We start from the raw sequence: 14,315 nt of genomic DNA, 5'->3' as shown, positions 1-14,315 counted from the left end.
TTTCATAGTGTCATGGGGTTCTCAAGGCAAGAATACTGAAGTGGTTTGCCAATCCCTTCTCCAGTGGACCACAGTCTATCAGACCTCTCCACCATGACCCGTCTGTCCTGGGTGGCCCCACATGGCATGGCATAGTTTCATTGAGTTAGACAAGGCTGTGGTCCATGTAATCAGATTGGCTAGTTTTCTGTGATTATGGTTTCAGTGTGTCTGCCCTCTACTACTACTACTACTACTAAGTTGCTTCAGTCGTGTCGACTGTGCGACCCCATAGATGGCAGCCCACCAGGCTCCACCGTCCCTGGGATTCTCCAGGCAAGAACACTGGAGTGGGTTGCCATTTCCTTCTCCAATGCATGAAAGTGAAAAGTGAAAGTGAAGTCTCTCAGTCATCTACAACTCTTAGTGACCCCATGGACTGCAGCCCACCAGGCTCCTCTGTCCATGGGATTTTCCAGGCAAGAGTACTGGAGTGGGGTGCCATTGCCTTCTCTGGTCTGCCCTCTAACAACTTCCAAATATAGGTAAATATAGGCAAATATAGGTTTCAGTTGCCTGGCAGTCACAGAAGCAACAGGAAAACCTCCAATTCTTGCTCATCCCAGCAGGGTCTGGCCCCTGGTCTATTTACCTTCAGAGGTCAGGAAATCATCTGGTACATGATGCTTCCTGGGAGGGTTCAGATAGTTAGGAAAGTTGAGAGTGTCTATTGGGAATTTGGGGAATGTTGGGAGTGCTGATAATGTTGGGAATTGGGGGACAATTGGGAATTCTGGGAAATTTGAGAATGCATCCACGCTTTTGCACACACTGCTCCCTCCTGGCACCCCGTCTCCATTTGTCTTCTGGGCAATCCCTGTGCAGCAGTGATTCATGCGTCACCCCTTGTGAAGACTTTCATGTCCCCCTACCCGTCACAGGCAGTGAGGGCATTCATGGCTCTAGCAACTTACTTTTATTATTTCTGTCTAATATTTCATTATAATTATGGGTTTTTTTTTCAACTAGTATCTGAGCTTCTTGGCAGCCTTGACCAAAGAGGCTGGTGGAGAATGGGGAGTCTCAGTTGGGATGACTCTGAGCATGCTCATAGTTCATCTCAGAGTTGGCCTCTGGGCCCCCAGCTCAGACATGACCTAGAGCCCAGTTGAATGCCAGACTTTGATGAGATTCTTAAAAAATGTGTGACAAAATGAGCCCTGAAGTTGATCAGAAATCCACTGATTCATTAATAGAAGCAATGAACATTTCTGGAATACCTATCAAGATTGAGGCCTTATCCCAGATACAATGTGATAAATCTGAATCATCATTTTAAGGAATCTAAAATCTAATACAGGACTTCCTGGTGGCCCAGTGGTTGGATCTGCCTGCCAGTGCAAGGGACATGGGTTTGATCCCTAGTTGGGGAAGATTCCACATGCTGCAGGGGCAATTAAGCTCTCATGCCACAGCTACTGAGCCTGTGCTCTAGAGCCCAAGAGCTGCAACCATTGAGCCCTTGTGCTTAGAGCTCTAAGCATGTTCTGCAACAAGAGAGGCCACCTCAATGAGAAGCCACAACTAGAGAAAGCCTGCACGCAGCAAAGAAGACCCAGAGCAGCCAAAAATAAATTATTAATTAAAAAATAAAATCGAATACAGGAGACAGTGCATGCAAATACATAATGTTAATAGTTGTCTATTCTTTGTAACAAGTTTCCCCCACATTTAGCAGCTAAAGACAACAAACATTTATCATCTCACATTGTTTCTCCGGGTAAGGATCTGGGTATGCTTGACTGGGTGTCCCCAGCTCAGGAACCCCACAGGGTTGCATTCAGGCTGTCATCTGGGAATGCATCATCTGAAGGCTTGGCTGGGCCTGGGGCATCCGCTTTCCTGGCAGCCACCCCCACAGCTGGCAAGTTGGTGCTGGCTGTCAGAAAGAGGCTTCACCCCTTAGTTCCAAGGACAGAAATCCATTCTATTGGCTCTCAGCTTAGCTGAGTCTCCCTTGTGGCACCTTGAGTTCAGCAAACAGCATTTCACATCTTTCCTGGACTGACTGCTAACTGGAGATTCTCTGCACACTTATAAGAGTAGGTTAGAGGCACAGAACCCCTCAGCCCCTCACTTCCTGGGGAAGTTAGAGAGCTGTGGAGGAGCCCTCCAGGCCCCCTGTCCTCTGTCCTGGCTGTGCCAGCTCTGAGCCTGGAACATGGTTGATCACGAAGTAGGAAATAGAGCCAAGTGGCCAAGAATGTGGGTGCTGGCTTGACTTCAAAGAAATTTCTTACTCTCCGCACCTCAGTTTACTCACAGGCAAACGGGTTGGTGACAGTAGCTCCCCTGTGACATTGGCTAGAGATGAAATGTTGACTTCACTGTAGCAGAGTGCATGAAACAGAAAACAGCAGAAGGTGGTTCTGTGGACCCTCTCATTTCCAGGCAGAAGTTTGCCGCTCTTGCAACAGGTCATTCAGACAAACATCCCCTGGAAAAAACAAATCAAGAACTGAATCACCAAATACTGATTAAACACAAACATGGTAATCTTGGTAGTATGTGTCACAGGCCTTCCCTTCAAGGCACTTGTAATTGAGAAGGCAACATTTAGGACCGTAAAAGGAATCGGTGAGCAGCAGTAAGGCAACCTGGCTTGGACCACAGGGGTCTAGTCCTGGGTTCCAGGGCAGTGGGGACTGACCTGTGCTTTGGGTTGGGAACCCATTTGCACCTTGACTTCAAATAAAGCACTGGAAGGAAGGGCTGCATTTCCCAGGATGTCCTGCAGAGCCGTCCCACCTTGCCTCTCCTCGGACACACAATGAACGGGTCATGACTCAACATTTACCCAGGTCCATGGTGCCTGCCGAGATACTGTACTCCATGTTGAAGAACACATAAAGGTGGGGACAGTGTGTGCCGCGATGGTTGTGCTTTCAGGCAGAAGAAGCTGGGCACGTGCACATACACATGCGGCAGTGTGTCAGGCTGTCACATGCAGTCAAAGTAGTCAAGTTGGGAAGAAAAGGACGTTTCTTGGGATTAGAAGCTGGACCCCTGGGCAAGGCACTTACTTGGTATTGCTGCAGTAATGAAGTGGCAGAGGGACATAGGAATAGCAGGCATAGCGTTATGGGGAGAGAAGATTGAGCTGGGGCTGCTGGATCCACCTTCTTAGCATAATTGCCCCTGGATGGGAGTCTCTTCCAGTGCCCAGAAGGGTTCTGGTGCTCACAGGTGTCTCCTTAATTTTGGGGGGCATGCTACAATCAAACAGGCTCTTAGATCAGATAGCCAGCACCCTCCCTTGAGCTAGGACTCAGGGACACAAGAACAGCAAGGTTGAGCTGAGCTGAGGACTGGTGGCCTGAGGAAGTTGGTTGTCTAGAAGGCTCGGGATGGGCAGGCCATGGGAAGGTCAGCAGGGAGCTAGGTGTCCAAGAGCAGAAGCCAGGGAACCACATTGGTGTCTCTGGAGCAGACCTCTTGTCTTGGCTCACTGCTGTGCATGGTGGCAGGCTATGAAGGAGCTCTGTGGCCAGGAGAGTGCTGGGTGAAGCTGGACAGACAGATTGGAACAGGTGAGGTGGCTATTTGAGACCACAGGAGCCACTGGGAGTCGGAGTGGCTTTGCTGTGATCAGGGTGGACTTAGGGGTCGTTGGTCCGATGTCACCCTGCAGGGAAGATGTCAAGAGCACAACAGGACTATGGTCAAGAAGGTGACAGAGGAGGGGATTCGGGAGCCGTGTCCTGAGTAGTGGTGTCCAGGGCACCCTCTTCTGAGCCAAACTTGCTCCTACAGCAACAGGAAGTTCATGCTTCAGGCCATCCCTGGGTATTCATCCCAGCGGCCAGTAGTCCCTGACCTGTGTCCTTCCTCTGGACAGTGTGGCCCTCAGCCTGGGGAGATGGGGAGATGCAGGCTGCACTCCGGCTGTCCTCATGTACCCTCTCCATGGATGCTGGCCTCTGCCCCGGGCCATTTCCTCCAGGCCTGTGCCATCACTATCTGGAGGCACTGGCTCTGCAAACAGACATTCTTCCACTGAAGCCAAAGGAACACTGGGGTCAGATTTAATTCCTGCTGGCATGGAGGTCTTAGATGTGTTATAACAGTGGCTGGACTGCTTCCATCTCTTCTCCATCCAATCTGTCTGGGGGCAAAGAGGGAACCAGGAAGACCCACCTGTGCCCTGACCCCAGGTGTTCATCCCAAGAGGTTCTGGTGGGTTTTCTGTTCCTTAAGGCCAAACCCCAGCAACTGTGAGTTGGGTGTTGCTTGCTTTCTGTCAAATCCTGGGAAAGTCTCCTTTTTAATTCGATGTTTTCTGAGAAATAGGGATTTGCTGATTTTATCTTTAGATACGTTCATGAGGGAACTTTCTCCCATTTTCAGGGGAGGCCCAGCTTGGCCCGGCTGTCCTGCTCCTTTCTCTGACCTGTGTCCTGGGCACCTGTGGGGAAAGGACAAGCAGCCTTGGGAGGGTTTCTAAAACTTTAAGCTCATCTACTGGCCCAAAGCTACTTGTTTTTCTTGACTTATTTTCCTTTCTCTTACAATGTCTATTTTCTTCTTTTTCATTCCTTTGGAATTCTTGTTTGAATATTTTCTTCAGGTAGGGTATATGATTTATATGCTTGTAGTAGACATTCCAAAGGTAAAGTTAATAGAGGGGAGATGAGTTGGTGAGGGTGAGATGGCCTTGTTGGAACCCCTCTGGCCTCAGACCTCACAGATTGACTAGCCACCAATTCCCTTCCTGACTCAATTGTGTTTCGTTTCATGAAAGAATCAGACTGTCACTAGGCGTGCGCACGCACACACACACACACACACATTATCTTGCTAATTAATCAAGCCTACCTATCTTGCTAGTTAATTAAGCCTACAAAAAAAGCCTACATTCTTTTTTTTTTAATTATTTATTTGGCTGTGCCAGCCAATAAATAATCTTATCTGAGCACTTGGCATCTTCTATGTTCCTTGAGGCATTTGGGGTCCTCAGTTGTGGTATGCAGGGTATTTTTTCTTTTTTTTAGTTGTGGCATGTGAACTCTTAGTTGAGGCATGTGAATTCTTAATTGCGGCATGTGGGATCTAATTCCTGGACTAGGGATTGAACCTGGGCCCCCTGTACTGGGAGCTGGGAGTCTTAACCACTGGACTACCAGGGAAATCCTTAGTCAGACTTCCAGTATGATTATAGAAAGAGTGCAGATGCAGGAGGAAATACAAACTAATAAAGGTCCACTCATTCCTCTTCAAGAAGATATGTTCTTGTGGGTGAGCAAGATAATACAAGATTCAGATAACAGATAAACCAGATGAGGTGCTCGACGCCAAAATATGGATCTTAAAGAAATAGTATTTTCTCTTTGAATGTTAGGATAATAACCATGGCAAGTTCCAGAAAATAGAGTTGAAGGCCATTTTTCCCTTAGAGTTCTTATCTAGAACCACAACATGGCCAGAAGTAGGAGGAACTTCAACATCCTCAGATTTCTGCAGAGGAACCTCAGGTTCAGGGCAGAAAATGACCTAGGCAAGGTCCACTGTAAGCTGTTAGTGGATCTGGGATTCAGCCTTCACCTTCTGATGTCCAGGAAAGCATGGTGCCAACTCTGATTTTCTTTAGGCTCCTATGTTAGTTGTTTGGATATAATCCTTGTGTAGGTATCCAGCTATATCCATGATCAAAACACAGCTGAACTTGTACATTTTGGATTAGCATCATCATCAAATAATTATTAACAGTTAATAATTCAGACTTCAGTCTCTACATTATGAATTTGCAGGAACAGTAAATTAATTTTGGTCATTGTGATAGTCTGTTAAGATTACTGTAACAAATTACAACATACTGTGGAGTTTAAATAACAGAAATTAATTTTTTCACAGTCTGGAGGCTGAAAGTCCGAAATCAAGGGGTCTGCAGTGGTGGTTTCTGCTGAGACCTCTCTCCTTGGCCTATAGACTGCTGTCTTCTCCATGTCCTCACGTGACCTGTCTTCTAAGTCTGTGTTCCCAACGTCTTCTTATAAGGACTCCAGCCATAATGGGTTACGATTCATCTAATGACCTGAGTTTAACTCAACTGCCTCATTTAAAGACTCTCTCTTCAAAGTAAAGTCACATTCTGAGGTACTGAGAGTTAGGATTGCAGCATATGGATTTGAAGAGGGGACACATTTCAGCTCATAACACTCACTTAAAATATCAAAATAGCACAAAAAGGAAGCAAGGATATTAAGCATCATGAAAATAGAAGATTCCAAATTAAAGGGAAGAGTAAAAGAGACCTCATCTTGGTCCCATGTATGGCAGTACCTTATACACTGAGGATTTCACCTTTGCACACAGAAATCGGGCTCGTCCACCTGACCTAAACACTTCAACCTGCACCTGATGCTCCTTTCCCACCAACCCTCAGCATGAAAGAACTCAGCATCACCCACTCACAGGTGCCCAGGAGCCTGGGAGAGCCATGAGGCATCACAGGGCTGAAACCATGACAGACTGCCATGGAGAAAAGGAGATCCCTTACCTCCCTCAGGCTTCCCTGATAGTTCAGTTGGTAAAGAATCTACCTGCAATGCAAGAGACCCCGGTTCAACTCCTGGGTTGGGAAGATCCGCTAGAGACAGGAGAGGCTACCCACTCCAGCATTCTTAGATTTCTCTTGTGGCTCAGCTGGTAAAGAATTCACCTGCAATTCGGGAGACCTGGGTTCACTTCAGTATTCTGGCCTAGAGAATTCCATGAACTGTATGGTCCATGGGGTCGCAAAGAGTTGGACACGACAAGCAACTTTCACTTTACCTCCCCTTATGTGGTTCCGTTGTTGTCAAGGGAATGGCAAGGTATATATTAATTAGTATTTGAATTATATCAACAGATTATGTACTCACAGTATACTGTAAGTACATAATTATACTTAAAATACTAATATTAATAAGAATGCACTAATAATATATAATGCATTGTGATTAAATTAAATAAATATAAATATAATTATTGTATTGTATTAAGTTATATTAATATATTATGCATGCTGTTATATTGATTAATAATTTCATTAACACATAAGAATCATTATATATATATACTTAAACTTTATATAATAGATAAAATATATATTAATGTATTTCTCAGTTATTTGTAAAGCCTCCTCAGACAACCACGTTGCCTTCTTGCATTTCTTTTTCTTTGGGATGGTGTTGGTCACTGTCTCCTATACAGTGTTATGAGCCTCCATCCATATTTCTTCAAACACTGTGTCTACCAAATCTAATCCCATGAGTCCATTTGTTACCTCCACTGTATAATCATAAGGGATTTGATTTAGGTCATACCTGAATGGCCTAGTGGTTTTCCCTACTTTCTTCAATTTAAGCCTTAATTTTGCAATAAGGTGCTCATGATCTGAGCTCCAGGTCAGCTCCAGGTCTTGTTTTTATTGACATAGAGCATATAGAGCATCTTTGGCTGCAAAGATCATAACCAATCTGATTTCAGTATTGACCATCTGGCAATGTCTCCTGGGTTGTTGGAAAAGCGTGTTTGCTATGACCTGAATGTGCTCTTGATAAAATTTTTTAGCCTTTGCCCTGCTTCATTTTGTACTCTGAGACCAAACTCGTCTGTTATTTTAAGTTTCTCTTGACTTCCTACTTTTGCATTCAGATCTCCTATGATGAAAAGGACATCCTTTTTGGCGTTAGTTCTAGAAGCTGTTGTAAGTCTTCATAGAACTGGTCAATTTCAGCTTCTGCCCAATCAGTGGTAGGGCCAGAGACTTGGATTGCTGTGATGTTGAATGGTTTGCCTTGGAAATGAACTGAGATCATTCTGTCATTTTTGAGATTCCACCCAAGTACTGCATTTCAGACTCTTTTGTTGACTATGAGGACTACTCCATTTCTTCTAAGGGATTCTTGCCCACAATAGTAGATATAATGGTCATCTGAATTAAGTTTGTCTATTCCCCTCCATTTTAGTTTGCTGATTCCTAAGATATTGATGTTTAATCTTGCCGCCTCTTGCTTGACCACATCCAATCTACTTTGATTCATGGACCTAACATTCCAGGTTTCTATGCAATATTCTCTTTATGGTGTTGGATTTTACTTTCACCACCAGACACATCCACAGCTGAGCATCATTTCCACTTTATTCTATTCACTTCATTCTTTGTGGAGCTATTAGTAATTACCCTTTACCCTTCCCCAGTAGCATTTGGACACCGTCCAACCTGGGGGCTCATCTTCTGGTGTCATATCTTTTTGCCCTTTCGTATTGTTCATGGGGTTCTCCAGGCAAGAATACTGGAGTGGGTTACCATTTTCTTCTCCAGTGGACCATCTTTTGTCAGAACTCTTAACTACAACCTGTCTGTCTTGAGTACCAGCACAGCATGGCTCATAACCTCCTTGAGTTACTCAAGCCCCTTTGCCACACAAGGTTGTGATACATCAAGGGTTGTACTATACATCCGAGGATACAGAGTCAGTGTTTAAAGGCCCAAATAAATAATTTATGTGATGTACTATGTTTATATATATATATATATATACACACATTAATTATATATTTGGGCCTTTAAACAATGACTCTGTATCCTTGAGTGTCATTGTGTGAGTTATGAACATACACATTTGGTGTATGGGTGTATTGGCCCTGGGTGAGGTACTTATCTTTTCTGTGTTGACGTGCATATTTTTAATAGGGGAACAACATCTGCCTGCCTGTGAAGAGCACTGAGGCAATGTCAGCAGGATTGACACATGATTGTAATCCATAAAATACAAATCGCATATAAAGACGATTTCCTAGCCATCAATGACTGATATAGAAGACTATGGCAACTCCAGAGTTATCTTGCTGCAGAATCATAGCTCCATCATAGCTCCGTTTGTTATAATTGAATCAAAATAGGTAAGGCTTGCAGATAGCACAGAAACTGTAATGAAAACATAACAAAACTACAGTTCCATTTATGTTGAGTTTATAAATCTCTTAAATCATATTATGTTATTGTGTTAATTATCTTATGTTTTGTTTGGCTGTTCATAGTGAAGGCTGCTGTCAACACTCATGCCACAGTGAGGCCAGTGACCCCAGGTAATTTTGTTTGTGAAATTAGAAGCTTGAGATCTGTAAAGAAGAAAAAAAAAAAAAAAGCAGAGCAAAAGGAAATGGGTTAGCAGACAATCTCAGTGAGAATTGGCGATTTCCTCACTGCTCCCACAGCAAGTGCTTACAAGCCTGACCTTCCTCTTCCCTGAGGAAGTTTCAACAGAAGATACCAGATGTCCCCTTGCCATCAGTGAGATCAGTTAATTTACAACACAGAATAGAAATGGAGAAAATAGGGCTCAGCTCAGAAGACTGTCACATGGAGATCTCTGAAAAAATTAATCATACTATTTTGTTGAATTAATTCTATTAGTAATAAAATCAGGGCTTCCCCTGTGGTGCTAGTGGTGAAGAACTCGCCTTCCAATGCAGGATGTAAGAGACGTGGGTTCGATTACTGGGCCAGGAAGTTCCCCTGGGGGTTAATGAAATCATACAATTTTATTGAATTAACTCTGTTAGTAATAAAATCAACAGCTTTGGTTGAGGTCTGCTTTGAGCAGGCACAGACAGGGCTGATTCATGTGCTATTTCCAACACCGACATTCCAGTTCCCATGCTGGAACCAGATATTTGCAGTCCTTCAGATTTACACATCTTCCAAGATGCCTCTGCTTCGCTTGCAGCCACTCCCAGTGCTAGCTTGAAGAAAGGGCCAGACAATTCCTTGGGTCTAACCAGGAAGAAACCAGAACTTTTCGTTTGTGTTAGAATTATGTAGTTGAATGTAGTTGGTTTGTTAACTATTTTGTGTTGAAATTAGAAAATAATAACATTAAATTTAAATTACTATTTAATATATATATTTATATTTGTAGGCATTCAAAATAGATATTTTATATTTGGCTCATAAAATACTTTATACTATAGTCAGAAAGCAAAAGAGGGAAAAATAATATTCATCAGTTACCTCTTAACCATATTCCCCATTGTGTTCTCTTTATTGGTGGAGTTGATTGCAGAGTCCATGGTTTGCTGTTTTGCTGAAAGGTGAGAAAGAAAACAAGCCCCTCCAACACCACCTCCTGTAGCCAAAATATCGGGCCATATTTTGGCTGCATGGTATCTCACATTAATGCAGCACTAAACTTTTTATGACTTTTCTGTTGTATTTCTCTTTCAGGGTTTTCTGGAGGAGTACAGAACCTGAGCAGAAAGAGGCCAGAGTCAGAGCAACTCTACCTGCTGGATGACATCAGGTGTCCAGAGTAGGGCAAACAAGAGCCTGACATGCCACAAGGCTGCCGGACCCTCCAGGATCTGTGATGGCCATGCTTCTCTTCGAGCCATGGAGAAAGGCTTAAATCCTATATCCTCAAAACGCCAACAACCAAGGCTGAGTGTGAGTCTGGTTTATATTTCCACTTAAAATGGAATTTAAAATTTGACACCTGCATATGGGGACTCTGCCATTTGACTCTCCCGTGCTCACCTGGTCCAGTACACTGGTCACCTGGCCACAACACGGCACACGGCAGGCAAGGCAGCTACTTCCCTGTACAAGAAGGAGGCCTTTTTGGTGCTAAGTGCATTGAGAGCTGTCAAACAGTCTTCAATGAAGATAAGGTTAACAATGTGTATTTCCATAACGACGCATTGCTGCTTAAAATTTGCCTCCCAGGGGAGAATTTCAAAAGTAGGTTTATTTAGAGAGATCTTTTCTGTGTGAATATATTTCTTCTGCTGTAGAGGAATAATTACCCAATGCAGCCGAATGGAACTGCAGTGGGGAAAAAATCATCAGGAAATCCAGAATAGAGATTTGCCAAGAAGGTCCCAGTCAGGGCAGGGGACTTCATCTTATTCTTACAGTGAGAAGAGGAGGAACAGAAAAGAGATTTCATGCTAATGGAATGGGACAAGATGGTACTGTCCTGAGTGGCATTATCCTCAGGTCGGGCTGGGAAAAGGATGTTCTTCATTGTAGTCAGTTCATTTAGATTTTAAGCATCTGCTAGACTCTGGAGAAATGAACTCCCTCTTAATCATCACTATCAAGAAGGAATAAATATGTGCATTTCTCTTTGCACAGTAATTGGCTGTGAAGATTCTGGCAATCCTTTCATTAGTGTGATGAGATCCAGAAATAGATCTAAGTATGTTTATTGGAAACTAATAGACCCACCTGAATGTAAAAATTCCTGTAAATGCAGTCGTTCACAGAGGGGTGTGTGTGTGTGCGCGCGCGCGCACGTGCAATCCCTCACGTGGGTTGTGGAGGGAGCAGTGGAGGGGAGTGGGAAGCAGGTAGTGATTAATGTTTTCACCACCTCAAGTCTTCCTTTGGAATGAAGATACATAGCCAGTGTAACTTGCCCTTTCTGGGGTAATCCACCTTTGCTCTAAGGTCCCAGTTTGAGAACTGCTAAGTCTAGTACAGACTCTGTCTCTGCAAGCTCCTCCAGGACTGGCAGACCTCGGTGGATTTCCCTTCCCTGCCAGATAGGAGGGGGCAGCACCGCTTTCTCCTTGCTCTGTGGTCTGGGATTAGGCTTTTATATTTCATGATTTTATGTATGTATTTATTTTGTGGCTGTGCCGGGTCTTTGTTTTTTCGTGGGCTTTTCTGTCGTTGCAGTGTGCCGGGCTTCTCATTGCGGTGGCTTCTCTTGCTGTGGAGCACAGGCTGTAAGATGTGAGGGCTTCTGTGACTGTGACTTCTGGGCTTTAGAGCCCAAGCTCAGTAGTTGTGGTGCACTGGCTTAGTTGTTCCATAGCATGTGGGATTTTCTTGGACCAGGGATCAAACCCGTGTCTTCTGCACTGGCAGGCGGATTCTTTTCCACTGAGCCACCAGGAAAGCCCTGAGATATTAGGTTTTGAGTGATTATAACTGGGCACGCAAAACTCTGGCTTGGGTCCCAGTAGGAGCGACTGCAGTGGGCAGGATTTGGGGTCCCCACCCCCACCTTTCCCTGACACACACCTGGTGGTATAACTGTGACAATGTGGCAACCGAAAAAAATTCAGATTTCAGTATCTGGAAGTGGGATGCTGCTTTTAAAATACCCACAAATGGGACAGTGGCTCTGGAATTAGGCAGTGGCCCAAATCTGGAAGAGTCTTGACCAACATGATAATAAAAGCCTAGACTGGCTTGAACAGATTGTTATTAGAGATAGCAGGTGCGAAAGACTCTTGCGGTGAGGACTCAGAGGAAGTGAGGCGCAGTGTGGAAAAATCCTACATTCCCTAGGAGAACGCCTGTCACCAGAAACAAACTATTTGTAGAGACAGGGACTTAAAGGCCACTGCTGGTTCAGCTCCCAGATTGGACTTGGAGAATGTCGCCCTTGAGCGCTCAGAAGAAAGTGAAGAAATGCCACTGGAAGGTGGAAGAGGAGGCTCCCCTGGCAGAAAGCTTAGTGAAGCTGGGCCCTGCAGATGTGTAGGAAGTAGAATTCGTTATGACAAACCTGGTCCTTCAGCTGAGGAAAGCTCCAAGTCGAGGGTGGAGAGTACAGCCTGTTTCTGTCCTGCTGCTCAGAGTATAGGGTGAGTTGGGAGAGAGAGACTGAGGGAAGAGAAGTTCCCAAAAGAGCAGCTAGGACCGGAGAATTCGGGAAACTGGCAGCCTATTCAGAGAGCAAAACCATCGGAAAGGAGAAACTCACCATCTCCTCTGCATGCATGTGGCCTCTCGGCCTTTCCTGGCACCTCGGGAGGGTCAAAGTCTTGACTTTATTTATCAAAAGGGGATGATTCATCTGCTGATAGACATTTAAGTTATTTCCACATCTGGGTTCTCATAAATAGTGCTGCTAAGAACATAGGGGTGCAGGGATCTTTTTGACAGTTGAATGGATGAAGAAGGTATGATATATATGTACAACCACACATTAGAATATTTATTACTCAGCCACAATAAAGACTGAAATAATGCCATTTGCAGCAATATGGATGGACATGGAGATTATTATACTAAGAGAAGTAAGTCAGAGAATGACAAATATCATATCGTTTATATGTGGAATCAAAAATACGACACAAATGAACTTGTCTATGAAACAGATTCGCAGACAGAGAGAACAGACTTGTGGTTGCCTAGGGGGAGGGACAGTGGGGGAGGGATGGACTGAGACTTGGGATTAGCAGATGAAAGCTATTATATATATCCATAACTGAATCACTTTGCTGTACAGCAGAAACTAACACAACATTGTAAATCAAATATACTTCAATGAAATACATTTTAAAAATAATTTAAAAAATAAAAAGATCGGGGATGATTCACTCCCTAACACAAAGGGCTTTGGGAAGAGATTGAGAATGAATGTGTGAAGTGAGTAATTTCAATAAATTAAGGAGAGGAAAGGACTTCCCTGCTGGCTCAGATGGTAAAGCATCTGCCTACAATGTGGGAGATCTGGGTTCGATCCCTGGGTTGGGAAGATCCTGTGGTGAAGGAAATAGCAACCCACTCCAGTACTCTTGCCTGGAAAACCCCATGGACGGAGGGGCCCGGTAAGCTACAGTCCATGGGGTCGCAAAAAGTCGGCTCGACTGAGTGACTTCACTAAGGAGAGGAAAACACAAATAGGTTAACATCCTTGTGCCTGAGCGTACAAGTGAAGGAAAGTGAAAGTGAAGCCCCTCAGTCATGTCCGACTCTTTGCGACCCCATGGACTGTAGCCTACCAGGCTTCTCTGTCCATGGGATTTTCCAGGCAAGGATACTGGAGTGGGTTGCCATTGCCTTCTCCAGGGGAATTTTCCTGACCTAGCAATTGAACCTGGGTCTCCCACATTGCAGGCAGACGCTTTAACCTCTGAGCCACCAGGGAAGCCCGTGAAATCCAGCTGGCAGCTTTTGCCGAACAGAATTTGGTCCACTAGGGACCGAGTCCTGCCTTTTCCTCTCAGCTGCCCTGGTGCTGGCTCCTTTCTTGTGCTCTTAACACATGGAAAACATGAAAGACTAGGTGCAGATGAGAAACTCAAATAGAAGCAGAGCAAATCAGAGCCAGGAAACTCCAACCTGGGAAGGAATTTGAGAGGCAGCTGCGATGCAAACAAAGGATGATTTGCGATATGGGTAAATGCAGGCTCAGAGGAGCCCCTGGCATGCTGTTTTCTTGCCTTGCCTATGGCTTGAGTCTGGTGAGTGTAAGAAATAAATCAGATCATTACATAGCCACGTGTTTTGTTTTTTTTTTTCTTCTTCTTCTTCTTTATTTGTCAGGAATAGT

The 14,315-nt window shown here is 44.5% G+C and overlaps 1 long non-coding RNA gene across 2 annotated transcripts in view; it reads left to right on the top strand.

The window, feature by feature from the left end:
• Positions 1 to 14,315, top strand: part of LOC139178203 (uncharacterized) — a 75,680-nt gene that overhangs the window by 34,843 nt on the left and 26,522 nt on the right. For both annotated transcript variants that reach the window (XR_011562621.1, XR_011562620.1), the window contains exon 2: positions 10,250 to 10,468. This is a non-coding gene — a long non-coding RNA (uncharacterized lncRNA). The remainder of the gene's footprint in view (positions 1 to 10,249; positions 10,469 to 14,315) is intronic.

The sequence above is a fragment of the Bos indicus genome, chromosome 21 (assembly GCF_029378745.1).
Source record: "Bos indicus isolate NIAB-ARS_2022 breed Sahiwal x Tharparkar chromosome 21, NIAB-ARS_B.indTharparkar_mat_pri_1.0, whole genome shotgun sequence".
Lineage (NCBI taxonomy): Eukaryota > Metazoa > Chordata > Mammalia > Artiodactyla > Bovidae > Bos > Bos indicus.
Note: the sequence above shows the minus strand (reverse complement) of the source record. Positions and strands in the feature narration are given on the sequence as shown.